The following is a 5,000-nucleotide window of genomic DNA, read 5'->3' on the forward strand; positions in this document are numbered from 1 at the left end:
GTTGATAGGGCAGACATTTGAAAGATCTGTCGTCAGTCGCAAGCGACCGTACGATCGGCATCCTTATCCAGATTTCAACTCAAAGCGCCCGGAGGCGATTGGTTTAACTAATAAGTGCACCAGTTCCGCCGACCCGGAGGCCAACAGTCCCGGCATAATGCATGTATTAGCTCTGGCTTTTCCACAGTTATCCAAGTAACTGTTTGGATGAGGATCTTGTAAATTATAGCTGTTATACTGAGCCTTATGCGGTTTCACTTTCTAGGAAGCTTGTACTTAGACATGCATGGCTTAACCTTTGAGACGAGCGTATATCACTGGTAGGATCAACCAGAATTCGAGTCAATTGCTTGAACACGAACTACACTCTTGATCACGCGAGGCGCAAGTCCCCCGTGACCACCGAGATTTGTTCTGTGACGCCAGAGCGTCCGTTGGCGCCACTCGATAGACTGCACAAGCAGGCAACGTCGGATGCATTGCACACGGCTAGCGGATCTCTCTGCACTGCGTCGGGTGTCCCAACGTATGTCTGGAGACATTGCTATGCCGGTACGGCACTCTGCGCACTCTTTCTTGTCCTCTTCGAGTGACGGGCCTCTAAGCGGGGTTGTATGCCGGTACGACACATCGACTGGTACATTGCACGCACTAACGATCTCTCTGCACTGCATGGAACTCATGCGTAACCACCGTGACGGGAGACTTTGCTAGTACGCACGATACTCTGCGCATGTGTACATGCTTTACAACCCAGCCAACTTGAGCACCTAGGGGAAGTTGTGATGCCATCTGAACACCCACCGACTGATGCATTGAACGGCTAAAGTTGACCTTCAATCCGAACTGGCACTCTGCGGCGTGGAGGCAGTTGCGCGACCACTCCTATCCCAAACCAACAAAGCAAGGTGCATCCTACGTGCTCGGTACAAGCACACCACGACGGGACACATTGAACGGTTCAGCGATCTCTCTGCACTAGTGGAAGAACTCCAACGTGATACGGGAGACTTTGCTACAGCGGCTTCTCTGCACTTCTGGGCTACCACCTTGTGACGGGAGACATTGCTAGCGGTCACTCTGCACTAGTGATGGTACACCACCGTGATACGGGAGACATTGCTAACGGCCACTCTGCACAGGTGCCAATACCACCTTGTGACGGGAAACATTGCTAGGAACCGATCGGCATCTCTGCGCGATTACTTGACGCACACCCAACTAAGTCAACTGTTGGACTTTTTCGTAATCACGGCGGGACACATTGAACGAGCTCTAACGGATCTCTGCACGCATGGAACATGGTGGCGGGAATCATTGCTAGAACCGAACGGCGCCTCTGCGCGATGTACAAACAAGCTCAACAGGAACCTCGTATCGGCTGCCGAGCCGGAGCTCGAACAACTTGGACTTTCACCTCTAATTTATATCAACTCACCACTCCCCGAGGGATCCGCAGAATTGCTTCTGGGTCCCGTATCGTTATTTGCGATTCGTGTTTGCATTACACTACATTGAACTATTCCAACTTGTTTATCCGCATGGCGAACATTTGCTGCATTGAACATTAAAGTTCCACTTCGCTCTCCCCTACGTGGGTCTGAGCTTCACTCTCAGGGAAAAAATATGCCACATTGGTTAGGGAAACCCGGTTTCATCACGCTATGTGCCCTGCACCACCAGCTTAGCGTGAATGCTTCGAGTTTCCCTAAGAAGTTCGATTGGTCTTGCAGAGTTTAAAGACAACGAAGCTTAGTTTCAAGCAATGATATAATATACGCGTATTAAAAACCCTTAACTGTTACAACTTTTATGCTTGAAACCATCGCAACGAAGTCTTTGGGTCCGTAGACCCGTGATGTACTGCTCCAGGAAACGTTTTGAAAGAGTGGAAACTCAAAATCATAGGTTAAGATCATCGGCAGAACTCACCAGACACCACTTTTGCTTCATAAGTTCGGCCTATAGTCATATGACGATTTTCATCGGGGAGGGGACGTATGACCCAAACGGGGGCTTATATGACCCACGGACACTGCAAACCATGCTCCTACGACTAAATAGAGGTTAAAACTACGATTTGGTGAAATCTTCATTTTTGACCTCGGAGCAAGGTACCTTCCCTATAGTAGGCAATGAGTAAATGATCATAATCCCAGGAGGGCAAAAAATGGGAACCCGAGAGGAAAGCGCTGTTGGCGCGCCTAAGCTAGTGGCCCGTAGAGTAAAAAGGGTACCCCCAACAAAGTTGTCGTTTGACGTTCTGGTTGCACTTTTCATCATCTAGGGTGCGTTCCTGACACGTTTTGAGGGGTTTTAGGAAAAAAAAATTTTTCGCCTACTCGAGCTCTCTGGCCCGTTCGGTGCACATTTTTGAAAAAAGCTAGGGAGCTGCCCCTAGGTTCGGGGCGTCACAAAATGTTGAAAAGTGGTCGAAAAACCACTATCCAGAATCGGATGTAGAATCGTTAGACGAACTTAAAATTGTTCTACGACACCCATCTGCGACGTTTAGTATTCGAGATATGGCCCGTCCTAGGTCTGACCGAGCAATTTTTGTTCCGCGCACTTTGTGCACCGTACACTTTGATGTTTGTATGAAAAAGTACCCTACCTAGGGACGCGTAGAGCAAATTTGTACCCCCGGGCATGTTGTCGATTGACGTTCTGGTTGCACTTTTCATCATCTAGGGTGCGTTCCTGACACGTTTTGAGGGGTTTTAGCAAAAAAAAAATTTTCGACTACTCGAGCTCTCTGGCCCGTTCGGTGCACATTTTTGAAAAAAGCTAGGGAGCTGCCCCTAGGTTCGGGGTGTCACAAAATGTTGAAAAGTGGTCGAAAAACCACTATCCAGAATCGGATGTAGAATCGTTAGACGAACTTAAAATTGTTCTACGACACCCATCTGCGACGTTTAGTATTCGAGATATAGCACTTTGTAGGTCTGACCGAGCAATTTTTGTTCCGCGCACTTTGTGCACCGTACACTTTGATGTTTGTATGAAAAAGTACCCTACCTAGGGACGCGTAGAGCAAATTTGTACCCCCGGGCATGTTGTCGATTGACATTCTGGTTGCACTTTTCATCATCTAGGGTGCGTTCCTGACACGTTTTGAGGGGTTTTAGCAAAAAAAAAATTTTCGCCTACTCGAGCTCTCTGGCCCGTTCGGTGCACATTTTTGAAAAAAGCTAGGGAGCTGCCCCTAGGTTCGGGGTGTCACAAAATGTTGAAAAGTGGTCGAAAAACCACTATCCAGAATCGGATGTAGAATCGTTAGACGAACTTAAAATTGTTCTACGACACCCATCTGCGACGTTTAGTATTCGAGATATGGCCCGTCCTAGGTCTGACCGAGCAATTTTTGTTCCGCGCACTTTGTGCACCGTACACTTTGATGTTTGTATGAAAAAGTACCCTACCTAAGGACGCGTAGAGCAAATTTGTACCCCCGGGCATGTTGTCGATTGACATTCTGGTTGCACTTTTCATCATCTAGGGTGCGTTCCTGACACGTTTTGAGGGGTTTTAGCAAAAAAAAATTTTTCGACTACTCGAGCTCTCTGGCCCGTTCGGTGCACATTTTTGAAAAAAAGCTAGGGAGCTGCCCCTAGGTTCGGGGCGTCACAAAATGTTGAAAAGTGGTCGAAAAACCACTATCCAGAATCGGATGTAGAATCGTTAGACGAACTTAAAATTGTTCTACGACACCCATCTGCGACGTTTAGTATTCGAGATATAGCACTTTGTAGGTCTGACCGAGCAATTTTGTACTGAAATGTATGGTGAACATGTAATTCATTAAATAACATTGACTTGCATCGTGCCCTACTTCATCGGCACAGCTGTTATTGACTATCTTTAGTGGAAATGGATTGAGTTTGACCATTTTAAGCCCATTTCCTATGCCGTGCACCAACATTGTGTACCGATCAGGGAAAGTACGCTACGTACGCGTTCATGGATGTCGATGTTGGTACAAGTTGCCTTTCGGGATAGCCGTGCACCAAAACTGTGTACCGATCAGGGAAAGTACAAGACGGAGGGTGCAGCTCGAGCGTACGCGTTCATAGATGTCGATGTTGGTACACTTGCACCAAAATTGTGTACCAATCAGGGAAAGTACAACACGGAGGGCGCAGCCCGGGCGTACGCAATCATGGATGTCCATGTTGATACAATCTACGTGTACGTACCTAGTTTTTGTAGGAAAAGTTGCAATTAAGTGCTTGCATGCTTAAAATGCTCATCTCAACCGGTCACCTTTTGGCCTGCCCTTTTATAACAGAAACCTAGAAAGATACTCGAGATTTTTGTGTTTTTCCATTCGCCCGGGACGACGAAATGAGCTATGTGCACATCGTGCAGAAAATTGTCTTCGCCACGCATGTTTTTGTCCATCCACTCATATAATCACCCGCATTTGTGTTCAACACGGACGGCGCAGCCCGAGCGAACGCGTTAATGTTTATGTTTGTACACACTGCTTGTACGATTCTAGGATTTGGTAATTGCGTCACAGTGCCCGACCGTCGCGGACACCATTCTTGGACAGAAGTCCTAGTACGTAGAGTACTTTCCCTAGGTATGTGCTCGTTCGTGACTATCGTTACGTGCTTACGGACACGCTTGGGTATGTTTACCATACAAGGTTTACTAGGGAAACCTGGGAAGGACGCTTGCCCTCCCGTCGCGGACACCATTCTTGGAAAGAAGTCCTAGTACGTAGCGTTCCTTATTTTACTTGATCAGTTTGTAATGCATTCGCTTTGTTCCATCGACTTCTGCTACTGCTCACTAAGGGGTGTTCGTTTGCGATGTGTACGATAAGCAACTGTCTATCGTAACCAGCAGTTAATCAACACTTTTTACCCAAGTCATAGCAACATAGAGTACTTTTCCTAATCGGTACACAATTTTGGTGCACCTCTAACCTCGCCGGCACTTTATCGTTACGTTTTGTGCACAACCTAGGGACGTGGTGTAAGTTTCATGATTTT

This window comes from Anopheles gambiae (genome assembly GCF_943734735.2).
Source record: "Anopheles gambiae chromosome X unlocalized genomic scaffold, idAnoGambNW_F1_1 X_unloc_9, whole genome shotgun sequence".
Classification (NCBI taxonomy): domain Eukaryota; kingdom Metazoa; phylum Arthropoda; class Insecta; order Diptera; family Culicidae; genus Anopheles; species Anopheles gambiae.